Genomic DNA, 14,175 nt, shown 5'->3' on the forward strand with positions numbered 1-14,175 from the left:
TTTCTTCTTCAACTGAATGTTGCTGTCATATGTGTTGAATATTGCTTACACGTTCTCCACTTCGTTATTCGGTACAGTAGTTATGATGTCGTCAACAAATCGTACAAAAAATGGTAATCTGTATCCTAATCTCTTGATGACGTCATCTTCCAGAATTTCAAGGAATAAGATCAGCGAACGTTGGTGATGATGGTGAGCCCATAGGTGCTCCGAAAATCTGTTTGTAGTATTCTCCATCATAGCTGAATTGGCAATTGTCAAAAACCAACTCCAATCCTGAGACGAATTCATCCTTTGGGATGGTGGTGAATTTTTTGATTTGAGTCCATCTTTTGTTCACTGCCATTACCAACAATTTTTTGGGGATATTTGTAAAAAGAGATACAACATCCAACGAAATCAATTTATAATTTGGTGGTAATCGCACTCGTCTTAGTTTCGCCGCTAATTCTTTGGAATTCTTGACACTTCTACCAGTTTTTCCTACCACATTTTTGAGAATCCGGGAGAACATTTTCGCTAGATTGTAGGTGGGTGATCCAATGCTAGCTACGATTGGCCGAATGCCTTGCTTGTGAATTTTAACCAAACCGTAAATTTTTGAGCAGTTGGAATTGTATCGTCTCACTTTCTGGTAAGTATCGGTGTCATTCAACAATTCTTTCATTTTCGAATCATAGTCAGCTTTGTACATAATTACCGTGACGTTACCTTTGTCTGAGAATTATCAATTCCGAATGTTGACTCAGGAATTTCTTGGTGAAACAATGATTTTCGATGATGATTTCGTCAATGGTTGTGTGTTTTGACGGTCGTTTTTTGTGATTTGTAAGAAGTGAGAAGTGTTGGAAGTGATTTCAATTAAAAGAGCTAACAATGCAGTCAACAAACAAACCGTTTCGATCATGCTATCGTCCGCTTACAGCAATTTAATTCAATCAAATTCAGCCGCCAATTAATAATTCAAACACTCAGATGATAATTTTAAGTCCGGTCATGTTGGTCACGATAAAGTCCTTTGTTATCACTTCTGTCCGAATTCTGCACAATCATTCAATAGACGTAAAAAGTAAATTTGTTTGTTTACACTGACCAACAATGTTTCATAGTAGTGACGATAGTAAGAGTCCATGGTACTTATGGATAACATGGATAACATGGATAACATGGATAACAAAACCAACTGTCCATGCTGATTGTTCTCAAAATCAAATATGTATTTTATACGAAAACACTGTGACATGTTATCTTATCGTTTAACGGTTCTACTTGTGTTCCATCAGCTTCATTTACTTTTTTCGTTCTAATTGCGTTATCCTTTAAATACTTGTGTTATGGAGAAGATTATAAGCAATAAAAAAACTCACGAAGAAATTTTTAAAAAAGGCTACGCTTATTTACATGACAAAACGGTTGGTACAACCAAATACTATGTATGCGAACGGTGAGTTTCATCACGATAACCTCAAAATGTCTCGATTTCGTTCATGTGACTGTACATTGTTATATCCAGATACTACCAGCTCTCAAAGTGCACGGGACGTTTAGTTATCAAAAACGGTGATGATTCAAAAGAGACTCGACCTCATTCACATCCAGCTGACGCTAGACTGTTGCCAAAGGCGAAGATTATGAACAATTTAAAAGTGAAGGCAAAAACATCATCGAAATTGCCGTGCGAGTTAGTAGCCGAAGCGTGTGCAGACATAAGTAGCGACGTTGCACCTATGTTTCCGACTACGAGAAATTTAACCCGTTTAGTGGCAAATATACAAAATGGATGTACGAACATGAAGAATCCCAAAACTCTATCGGAGCTGGTTTTCTCACCAGCAATGGTCACAATTAACGGTCAAAACTTTTTGCTGTATGATAGTTCCGTATCAAGTCTCAACTCCGACCGTATAGTAATTTTTGGAACAACAGCAAATCTGAATATATTAGCCCGTTGTGCAACTCTTGCCATGGATGGAACATTTAAAGTCACGCCGCCACTTTTTCATCAATTGTACACGATTCACGGTAAGGACCTAAGTCAGCATTTTTCTGTTTTTTTGTAAAAGATAAATTGAAATCGTTATCGATTATTCATATTTTTCAACGCAAACATTAAGACGTCATTTTCAATTCAACTATACATGCCACTTGCAGGTCTATACAAAGATCATTGGATTCCTCTGGTTTATGTGCTGTGCACAAATAAAAAGCAAAAAACCTATGAAAAAATCCGTTTTGACCGTTTTGAAAGGCATGGAATCAAATCTAAATCCAACCAATGTGATTCTCGATTTTGAAAAGGCAGCAATCAACGCTGTAGAAACTGTATTTGTTGGTTGCACTGTGCGTTGTTGTTTCTTCCATTTCACGCAAAATGTTTGGCGCCATGTCCAAGACGTTGGCCTTCAGAGTATTTAATCGTGGTAGTCATTTGGAGGAAGTTACGGACCTAAAAAAAAAATTTCGGACGCGAGACAGGAACTGAAACGAAATATGATGGCAGAATGGCAGGAGCGATATCGAGAATCAGCCAGAACGAAGGGAAAGACACACTTTGAAATTCAGAAAACTGTTAAACTAAAACCTTGGTTCAAAAGTAGTGAACTGAACGTCGGCGAAGTGAAGATTTTGACGAGATTAAGAACCGGACATGGACTATGTGGTGTGGAGAAGAAAATGTTCAAATTGCGAGACTCCGAATTGTGCGAACAGTGCCAAGTGAAAGAAGACCTAGAACGCATTCTGTTGAGATGTACGAAGCACGAAGCAGGGAGAAGAAGATTTTCGGAACTGATGCAGTGCAGAAATTTGACCGAATTGCTAGAAAAAATTGACCTGGTTCGATACCGCGCGATCGGAAAGTTCTGTCGAAAATATTATGAAGAGTTTGGCGCGTGATTCCACTCTAAGAAAATAGCAAATCAAGTATGCAATTGAATTGAAAACAATCATGATACCCGTGATTCGGGGTATAAATACAGGCCAATTGTACAGAATAGAATCAGAATAAACACAACTACTGAACGGGCAACATGCCCTAAGTAACGAGTTTTTCTCATAGTAGATGCACTGGCACATGCGTGTTGGGGAGAATATCCCTCCAGTACAAGTAGAAACAGTAGAACCATCGATGCAGCGGCCGACGAACAAAGAAGAATTTGTTAAAATTCTTGACAAGTTCTATCGAGAAGCGTAATTGGATTTTTAGAGTGAAAATATGAACAGGAAGGCCTTGGCTGAACACGGTTCAACCGAACCACGCCACAATAATATTGGAACAACAACAACTTTTTAAATAAATTCTAAAGAAACTTTTTTTTTATTTATACAAAAGTATTTACACATTTTCTCATTAAAAAATTATTACAAAATTATTGGTCTTCGGTTTCCGGTATTTTATTCCCTAGTCTGTTTGACAAAATCAGTTTTCGACGCTACGTGTCGTTGACTGGTTGACCATTAACTGCTTGGATTGAAGCGGATCTATTATTGTCGCCTAATAAAAAAACCAACTTGCATAATTCCAGCAACAGTGGCACAATGTTCAAATCAGCTCTGATGATAGCAGCGATTGTTGGCCAATCTCCACATTCAAATAACCAAGATTCACTTGTGATCTGCAATGGATAAGAAGTTAGTCACTCAAATACCTTTCACGTTTACAAACGTGTTAAAACTTACGTTAGTTGGCGACGATGCAAACGTTCCACCGTTTGAAGCTTTATTGCTGATATTCCGTTTGCGCTGTGACGACCACGTCCAGTAATTATACGGAGATACTTTGTCCCCTCTTGATTTGTCAGCCGCTGTTGATTTATGTGATGGTCTATGAAGTTGTCCACAATTTTGGCAGCTTCGTCGACCTGCAACAGGTGGAGATCTAGGACGTCTGCAAGGGATGGAAGGAATAATTATTTTTTATTTTGTTTTTGTTTTCAGTGCAAGTCACTAAATTTTACCTTGGTTTCGATGATTGATGTCATGCAATCTGACTATGCAACGTACTGCCTCTGCGTTGAATGACTCCATTTGCCGTTGGTGCGTATCTGCTGTTCGTGCAGCAGCACCAAAGTCAGTCCCTCCAGCGATTTCAGCATCTTTTTTATACTTCTGGTAGAGTCTGAATTGATGCTTAGCCATTTCTCGATAAGTGTTAATTTTCTGTAATAAAAAAAGAGAAAAATTACAATGAGATGAAGAAGAAATCATATATAAATAAAGCTGCTAATACATGGACGATTTTGAGGTCAGCGTTTTGGGAAATTTGAAAAAGCGTAGGGAAAGTTTAGAAAAAATGGGATTCGATTCGATTAGAAACGGTGGCAAATTTGTATGTGGTTCTTGCAAATCACCCGCATTCATGGCGTGAATTGAGACACACCAACTTTAACACAAGTGACACAAGTGACACACGCATGCAACATCACAATCAATGGAAACATAACTACACCATGCGGATTTAACGTTTACCCATTGTATTCGATCGACAAGTTTGCCCATCAGGTCGCTGCGTCCGGTGGGAACCAACTTATGGCACCAGCGATGATAAATTATGATGGCATACAGCTGCCTACTTCACTCATTCCCGATTCTTTTTAATGTTGCATCTCAAATTAAATTAAACAAAAAGAGTTAGCGTGGAGAACGTACTAAGAGTGAGCGACAGGAGAACGTTAGCGCGGAATAGGTCCGATTGGAGAGGATTGCTGGAGGAGGCCAAAACCAATAGTAGGTTGTAGTGGCAGCCTAAGTAAGTAAGTAAGTAGATCACTTTTAGATCTGTTCCGAACTTTAGTTACGTAACCTGTCACAGACGGCAATCATATTAACAGCTTTACTATCTGATTTACTTCATTTGATCAAAGATTTTCAGATATTGATTTTAGAAATCTTTTACTTCATTTGTTTTCTACATGTTTTTGCTATATAAGACCGAATTAGTCTGAGCTTGTCAGTTTTGAAAATGGTTTTGGCTTCTAGGGTGAAATACCTTTCTAGGCACATATGGGTAGTTCCAGCTAATTTGTGACTGTTCGAAATATTTTCACCGAATGAAAAGCGATTTCGGCAAACTTTTTTTTCCTTGAAAGCTCTTGACCAGACGCGTCGTTTAAGCCCCATATTAGGTCGGTGACCGAAAATCTCGGGGAGATACCACCATAAAAATGTATGGTTGCTTTTAGCAAATTTTTGAAAATTATAGTTTATTTCACGAATCCTGAACAGATTTCACTAAACTTTTTTTTTTGCTGAAAGCTATTGACAAGACTCGTAGTTTGACACCAATATGAGGTCATGGTAAAATGAGGTCTTGGGGAGATATGACCAAAAAGTGTTTGTTCGTATTCGGCTTTCCGAGATATTCTCAATAAATCTCAAATGATTTTTGTACATTTGTTTTCCTGTAGATCTCAACTATATAATTCCACAATTGCTCCAAATGACACGAAATTAAATTTTCAAAAGATTTTTGGTTCATTCTGCTTCGAAGTAAGGTAAAATCACTTCGACCCAAACGTTGCCGAAATTACATTTTTTCAAATAAAAACTGAAGATCGGTGTCATTCGAAAGCTACAGCATATGACTTCACGAGAAAAATAACTTTGGGTCAGTCAGGTTAGTTGGATGAGTGTAGTAGATGAAACCAGCTTCCCAGTGGTGATAATTGTCATCCTCGAATTTTAACTCGTCGAGATTTTGTATTCGACACGTGAAATTATTCACGGCGATTCTGCAGAGTGTTTTTGGGAAGTTAAACTGGAGTAAAATGGGAATAAAGATAAATGAAGAGTACCTGAGCAATCTCCGCTTCGCTGATGACATTGTACCGATAGCAGCCAATCTAGGTCATGCTCAGCTCATGCTACAACAGTTAAGTGAAGAGGCAAGCAAAGTTGGCCTCTAGATGAACTTATCGAAAACAAAAGTCATGACCAACATCGGGGACGATAGAGAAATCAAAATTGGTGACACTGTCATTGAACGAGTCGACAGCTACGTGTATCTAGGACATAAACTGAAGTTAGGTCTGGACAACCAGACTGCAGACGTAGGATTGGTCTTGCATGGGCAGCGTTCGGAAAACTCAGACTCATTTTCAAAAGCAAAATGAATAATAGTCTGAAACGCAAAGTTTTCGACACTTGCGTCCTTCCAGTGCTCACTTATGGAGCGGAAACGTTAACTTTAACGAAAGCATCCGAAGATAAATTGAGAGTGACACAAAGAGCCATGGAACGGTATATGCTTGGAATAACACTCAGAGACAGAATGACGAATCAATAGATTCGACAACAAACCAGGGACGTTGATGTGATGGAAAGAATAGCATCTCTGAAATGGAGCTGGGCGGGACAAATTGCAAGAAGGACAGACGAACGTTGGACCAAAAAGATCATGAACTGGCGACCATATAAAAGACGAGCTATACGTAGACCACCAGAGAGATGGACAAACGGAATTAAGAATATTGCAGGTACAAACTGGCAGCAAATGGCAATTAGAAATTAGAAAATTTATAGACTGATTTGTTACCGCAAAACATAGCCAACACAATTAACTTTATGACTCACAGATAACGAAATTTGTAACGCAACTAACCATGGAGTTACCCATATATAAAAGTCCACTAGAAAATGCGTTCGATTTCGGCAGGCTGTTTTTTAAAAGAATCGCCTCTATTTGATTAACCCTGTTTCATCAAATATTTGAACGTTCGTGTCACTACATAACCGAGAATACGCAAACGATTCGACGTATTTAGTACACCCATGATAGTATGAAGAATGTTAATGATTTGAATTTAATTTTGGGCAAAAATATGATTCAGATTGTTGGACTTGATCTTGAGATGAGATTGAGATCTCAACTCAATTCTCAATTTGCATCATCGTATATAAATCGAACTTCAAAAGAATTAGGTTGGGCTGCAAAACACGCGGAAGAAAAGAAGTACGAACACTACGTCGATTTGCGAGAACAATTTATTTTCATTCCAGTAGCCACAGAGACGTCCGGTGTTTTTGGCAAAGAAGCAATTAAACTAACAAAAGCAATTTGAAGCAAGATCGCTGAAGTTACTCATGAGAAAAGAGCGACGAGGTTTATGTTCCAGCGGTTAGCACTCTCAATTCAGCGTGGAAATGTTGCATCGATTCTTGGTACAATTCCACCTTCCGAGAACTTGGCACAATTATTTTATTTATAAATACTGTAAAATGCTGTTAAATATATAACAATCTAATTCTCAATTTTAGTGATCTTGAGTTGACGTAGAGTTGAGATTGAGATCTAAAGAAAATCTTGAATCTCAACTCAACTCTTGAGTTGTGCTAAAGTAATTCACATCTCACTTTTCTAATTTTTCATTAGAATTTAGAATCCTTTAAATTAATAAGAAAATTAAAAGACAAAAAACGTACCTTTAGAATTGCGTTTTCCATTTTTATTTTTATTTTTTGTACACTATTCACAGGCACAGGAAATTGTTTTGCATTGAATGCTTACTGATTCACTTCACAATTATAACTAATTTTTCGACTTGCAAAAATAAGGGTTCTTTAAGGCCAATGGACAACATCATGCAATAGCAATTGCAAAGCAAGCATATTTTGTCTCGTTTTTGTGTCATTATTATTTTCTCGTGGAATTTCCGAAAATCACACGGGACCACAGTTTCAATTGTTCTTAATGACTTTACTGCAACCTACTTTCGGTTTGACTTAGATTTCAACAAAGACCAATAGAGAGTGGATTGGTGTGAATGGAATGGTAATACATAACAAGGAATGAACATCATATAAGGATGGAAGAAATAAGACCTGTTTAAAGAGCGATATAAAAGCATGAGTGTAGTGGTAAACTGACCAGTTAAAACTTGCTTTAGGTATATCTGTCAAACTTGTTGTTGTAACCATTCCATTGTCGATAGACTGTTATGATCAGGGCGAAGACTAGGTATCATAACTTGCATTGGACTACTTGTCAAAGTATTTGCTTCTCTTTCAACGTGGTACGTTGAGAGTGAAAGGACAGAAGATCAGTTTATTTTAACTTGCCATTGATTTGATGTAAACATTTTCGAGTGATTGATGTGAAAATCTATTTGTTACTTATAACCTTTCTCACTTTTAGCAAGCATTTCAATAAATTGCCATTGGATCTACACTGACAAAAAAGTTTTCAGATTATTACCTGTGGCAGATAATCTTTCCCCAGGTAATGTAATTTCTCATACAAAAATAGCACTACCTGTCACAGATAATGTGATTTTTATATGAAAAATTACATTACCTGGGGACTGAACTGTCAACTTTTTTCTCCGTGTATTACCTCAAATCAAATTATTAATCAAATCAAAAGCGGGTTAATTCAACACAACTTCTTTCTACATCTCCACAGAACAATTTGAATCGCGAAAAAGGAAAGGGCTTTACAACTTCGATTTAGTAACGAAGCAAATTTGACTTTAGAAAAACAGGTAAAAATCTGGGGAAAATGAACATAATCTCAAACGGATCTGTTACCTCCGTTGATCTAAGTATTTTCAGGAGATTGATGTTAAATAGGTTTGTTCCAAGGCCATATGAATTGTCAAATTTCATCCATATAACCATAACATCAATAATACCTCTGTGTAAATCGTGTTAATTTATTATTTCACTTTTCGTATCATTTTTATGGGAAAACACGATCAAAACATTGGCTGTGGATGTTTAAATTTGAAACCGACAGCAATGTTTTCATGTGTATCTTCCACACACGTATATTTCCGAAATTTCCTCAATACTTTTAGCCGTTCACAAAAATATTTGCAATGTTTAACGCACTTAAAAATCGCGAATAATGCACAAAGTTTAGCAGAAATTTTCTCACATCACAACCGAATCAGATTGACACAAGATTAATGAATGCGAGAACAATACTACGCGAACAGTGGTTCTGACATTTGAATTTTGGCTGCTCATTACCGTACCATTTAAAAATATGACCAGCAGCTTCAATTCCAATGCATCAAGATTTCACAATTTTACGTGTTACGGCATGTTTCATTTTCATTTACATTGCCTAATCACGTAAAGCATTGTACTTACGAGGTTCCAAGTTGTTATTTGACAAGTGGAGAATACAGCCCTCCCCTTCGGGTCGGGCTGTAACACCCCACTTATCAAATACACAACGTGGAACCTCGGAAGTAATATACTATTACTTTAAATTTCAGAAATAAATATGTGGATATTGTGTGTATTTCAAGATACAATGTCAACAATTCTTGGGAAGGGTCAGCATCGCAAAAAATGTGTACATTTATGTTCTCGATTTTGTTAACTGCTCGTTTGAATTTTTTATGGTGCGAATGTGAGCACCCCGAATCAAAAGTGTCAGAATTTTATGGAATAAAAACTTTGCTGGACAACTAGCGCCACTGTTGTTCATTAAATTAAGTATTTTTGTCCCACAATTCAACCCAAAACTAGTCCCAAAACAGAAAACATGTTAGTTTTCACTTTTCAACGACTGTAGGTCGTCCTTCAACAGTTACTAGGTCAGTCAATGCGTCCAGCAACTCCTTTTTCTCATATTCAACAGTCGTTGTTTTTATCGTAAAAATTCGAAAATCTAATCTCAAATGGATACTTTTCAACCTTCTTAATCAATTTTCATAAGAAATCGTGATCATGACCTCAGTATAGCTTCAATTTTGGTCTCCTGCACCTGGTGTAAACTTTGGATGCCCTAAAAAGCTACACGAGGGATTCTTTTGAAAAACAGCCTACCGAAATCGGACGCATTTTCCAGTGGACTTTTTTATATGTGCCTAGAAACCGTAAAGGCCAAACCCACTTTCAAAAAAATTCTTCGAAGTTTGTGTGGCTGGTGAAAGGTGATCAAAAACCAAAAACTTGCACTTTTCTTACAAAAATTTCTCCAGTTACGCGAGCCGTACAGGGTCATTAGAAAGGTAATTACATGTACTATTGAGCTGAATAGGTACTTATTGGGTTTAAGACATTCTTTAAATCGATTTTTCGCCATGAAGCCATGATGGCTCATTTTCGGCCAAATGGAGAAAAATGTAGATCTGGTCGTGGTCTACATTCTTCTCCATTTGACCAAAAATGAGTTTACGCTGACCAACAATGTTTCATTGTAGTGACAATGTTTAATTGAAGATTAAACTCATTAATTTAGTGTCTTATTCTAAGGTATTCGTTGATTGTTGTAAATTAACGTAAACAAATGTGTAAAATTACGAAAAATTGTAATTTCAGCCACTGATGATGACCTCGAACTGAGTGTCGAAAAATTTCCGGCAAATAAAAGAATCTGAGCAACATCGAATAAACTTTTTAAATAGTCATGTTGGTATATGGGGGAACGATCTTGCCGATGACTATGCCAATCGTGGTAGTCATTTGGAGGAAGTTACGGATCTGAAAAAGAATTTTCGGACGCGAGACAGGAACTGAAACGAAATATGATGGCAGAATGGCAGGAGCGATATCAAGAATCAGCCAGAACGAAGGGAAAGACACACTTTGAAATTCAGAAAACTGTTAAACTAAAACCTTGGTTCAAAAGTAGTGAACTGAACGGCGGCGAAGTGAAGATTTTGACGAGATTAAGAACCGGACATGGACTATGTGGTGTGAAGAAGAAAATGTTCAAATTGCGAGACTCCGAATTGTGCGAACAGTGCCAAGTGAAAGAAGACCTAGAACACATTCTGTTGAGATTTACGAAGCACGAAGCAGTGATAAGAAGATTTTCGGAACTGATGCAGAGCAGAAATTTGACCGAATTGCTAAAAAAAATTGACCTGGTTCGATACCGCGCGATCGGAAAGTTCTGTCGAAAATATTATGAAGAGTTTGGCGAGTGATTTCACTCTAAGAAAACAGCAAATCAAGTATGCAATTGAATTGAAAACAATCATGATACCCGTGATTCGGGGTATAAATACAGGCCAATTGTACAGAATAGAATCAGAATAAACACAACTACTGAACGGGCAACATGCCCTAAGTAACGAGTTTTTCTCATAGTAGATGTACTGGCACATGCGTGTTGGGGAGAATATCCCTCCAGTACAAGTAGAAACAGTAGAACCATCGATGCAGCGGCCGACGAACAAAGAAGAATTTGTTAAAATTCTTGACAAGTTCTATCGAGAAGCGGAATTGGATTTTTAGAGTGAAAATATGAACAGGAAGGCCTTGGCTGAACACGGTTCAACCGAACCACGCCACAATAATATTGGAACAACAACAACTTTTTAAATAAATTCTAAAGAAACTTTTTTTTATTTATTCAAAAGTATGTACACATTTCTCATCAAAAAATTATTACAAAATTATTGGTCTTCGGTTTCCGGTATTTTATTCCCTAGTCTGTTTGACAAAATCAGTTTTCGACGCTACGTGTCGTTGACTGGTTGACCATTAACTGCTTGGATTGAAGCGGATCTATTATTGTCGCCTAATAAAAAAACCAACTTGCATAATTCCAGCAACAGTGGCACAATGTTCAAATCAGCTCTGATGATAGCAGCGATTGTTGGCCAATCTCCACATTCAAATAACCAAGATTCACTTGTGATCTGCAATGGATAAGAAGTTAGTCACTCAAATACCTTTCACGTTTACAAACGTGTTAAAACTTACGTTAGTTGGCGACGATGCAAACGTTCCACCGTTTGAAGCTTTATTGCTGATATTCCGTTTGCGCTGTGACGACCACGTCCAGTAATTATACAGAGATACTTTGTCCCCTCTTGATTTGTCAGCCGCTGTTGATTTATGTGATGGTCTATGAAGTTGTCCACAATTTTGGCAGCTTCGTCGACCTGTAACAGGTGGAGATCTAGGACGTCTGCAAGCGATGGAAGGAATAATTTTTTTTATTTTGTTTTTGTTTTCAGTGCAAGTCACTAAATTTTACCTTGGTTTCGATGATTGATGTCATGCAATCTGACTATGCAACGTACTGCCTCTGCGTTGAATGACTCCATTTGCCGTTGGTGCGTATCTGCTGTTCGTGCAGCAGCACCAAAGTCAGTCCCTCCAGCGATTTCAGCATCTTTTTTATACTTCTGGTAGAGTCTGAATTGATGCTTAGCCATATCTCGATAAGCGTTAATTTTCTGTAATAAAAAAAGAAAAAAATTACAATGAGATGAAGAAGAAATCTCATATAAATAAAGCTGCTAATACATGGACGAGTTTGAGGTCAGCGTTTTGGGAAATTTGAAAAAGCGTAGGGAAAGTTTAGAAAAAATGGGATTCGATTCGATTAGAAACGGTGGCAAATTTGTATGTGGTTATTGCAAATCATGGCGTGAATTGAGACATCAACTTTAACACAAGTGCTAGCTAAAGGAGAAAGCTAAGGAAGTCATTTTGGTATTTCATACTCCATCACAAGCATGTTAGGGTGGTTCAAATTTTCCTGAAGGCGAGGAAATCGAAAAATGTTATTGAAAAATGGACAAAAAATGACGTTTTAAACATGTTTAAAGACGTAAATTTTGTGTTTCTATGTATTTCTTACGATTTCAAAGCAATCTAAACAAGAAAATCAAAAAAAAAATTGACCAAAAAATCGGTCCCATGGAATTTTTTCATGAAAAATCAATTTGCAAAATACAATTATACTTTCTTCGGCAAAATTGTAGCAAATGACACAGAGAACAATATTACCAAAAATTTTTTTTTACTTCGGAACATATTTAAGAAATTATTTAACTTTAACCTTAAATTTAAAACATCAATTTGAAGAAAAGTCGGAAAAGTCTTAAACGATTTGGAAAATTTGGAAAATCTAACTGCGCCAAAAAAAACTTTGAACCTTTACCTTTAAAATGAGCTATCACACGTTTCACACAGCCCTGTCAATAATTCTACAAAGACACCTCTGCATTTAAACTTTGAAGGGGTGCGGAGGGGAAGGACGAGGAGGAATTTTTGGTCTCTTCTTCAGAAAATTGTGTCTTCGATGTACCCAACAACCTGCAATCACTCGTTTGCCGGAACTCGCTCGGTAAACGTTCCTTAACAGAATTTGCGTTATCGACTACACAATATGAAGCTGTTAAATTGATGAAACCCTTTTCGAGAAAATAGATGTCAAATCCATGCACGTTCATGATATTGTTAAAAAGTTGAGGCAAAAACCCATCGTTATCGCCAAAGCTGATAAAAGTAATAATGTCGTCATACTGGATGAAGCAGTTTATGAAGACAACGTTAAAAAACTTATTAGTGATGGCTCCTATATTGAATTGGATTATAACCCCCTTAAAGACATGATCAGCGAAGTCGAGGCGGTGTTAAAGAAGCATCAGCATTTGTTAACTGACAATCCACGTATGGAATTGAGGAATTGGAAAGTCAGTAATCCACGTATGCCTGCAATGTACTGCCTCGGTAAACTACATAAATTAGTTAACATCGATGACGAATTAAAGATGAGACCGATAGCATCCAACATAAATGCACCAACTCAACGTATAGCCAAATGGTTGTTAAAACAATTTAAAACATTAAATCCTCCCAAAGGTCGATCAGTGAAGAATTGTTTTGAATTCGCTGAAACAGTCAACGGAACAAATATAAAACGGAACGAAGAAATGGCATCGTATGACGTCACATCGCTATATCCCAGCATTCCTGTTGACGAAGTTTTAGTCTACATGGGTGAGTGGTTGAATGAAAATGATGTTCCCAAAGAAATCGCTGAGATGTATATTGACCTCACGAAAGTGTACATGAACCAGAACCTTTTTATCTTCAGAGATAAATTCTACCGGCAGATTCATGGTGTAGCAATGGGTAACTCGCTTAGTTGTTTTATTGCAGAAATTTTCATGTGTTATTTTGAAACTAAGCTAGAAAGCCACCCCACTTTCCCGAGAGTTTACCACAGATTCGTGGACGATATCTTTTCTGTCAACAATAAGAGAAAGATTGGTGATGTACAGAGCCGGATTAAGGTTTTCAGCGCCAATTACAAAAACATGGCTTTTATTTTTCGTCAACATATTAAACGTATTAAAAATAATATTAGTGTCGATATCCTGACAATATCCTAACGATCGGTTCGGAGGAATGGTAATAAGAACGTAAACTGGGTTGTAACATTCTGTAGTCTAGCTAAGTTTTACTTCGGTCGTAAATAAT

The sequence above is a fragment of the Bradysia coprophila genome (genome assembly GCF_014529535.1).
Source record: "Bradysia coprophila strain Holo2 chromosome IV unlocalized genomic scaffold, BU_Bcop_v1 contig_84, whole genome shotgun sequence".
In the NCBI taxonomy this organism is placed as follows: domain Eukaryota; kingdom Metazoa; phylum Arthropoda; class Insecta; order Diptera; family Sciaridae; genus Bradysia; species Bradysia coprophila.